The 371-nt window shown below is 48.0% G+C and overlaps 1 protein-coding gene across 1 annotated transcript in view; it reads left to right on the forward strand.

Moving 5' to 3' along the window:
- LOC119588965 (cGMP-inhibited 3',5'-cyclic phosphodiesterase A-like) overlaps nt 1-371 on the forward strand; it is a 64,821-nt gene that overhangs the window by 34,411 nt on the left and 30,039 nt on the right. The window lies entirely within an intron of this gene.

Genomic DNA, 371 nt, shown 5'->3' on the forward strand with positions numbered 1-371 from the left:
ATTGTAAAAAAGAGGGAAAAAATGGAAAATGCAGCCGCGTGCCTGGTCTTCACAAACAAGTCTGACAGGCAATTCCCCGTGACATGACGCCACCTGTCATATGACATGACAGGACGCTTCCCCATGATTACTGGCAGCGGCGGCGGCGGTTGCCAAACGTCGATTAGGGAGAGAATTAGTTGCAAATCGACACTTTGAATTTCCTCTCTCGTGCGAGTTTCTTGAGTGATAGGGGTATCGACTGCGTGGGGGGGGGGGAGTTGGAGGGTTGGGGGAAAGGGGGGGGGAGGCTATTGTGAGTTTCAGTTTCATTTCACTATTTTTCACTCTTGTTTCATTATCATTACCTAATTACACCAGTATGTATGTAT

The sequence above is a fragment of the Penaeus monodon genome, chromosome 24, assembly GCF_015228065.2.
Source record: "Penaeus monodon isolate SGIC_2016 chromosome 24, NSTDA_Pmon_1, whole genome shotgun sequence".
In the NCBI taxonomy this organism is placed as follows: Eukaryota; Metazoa; Arthropoda; class Malacostraca; order Decapoda; family Penaeidae; genus Penaeus; species Penaeus monodon.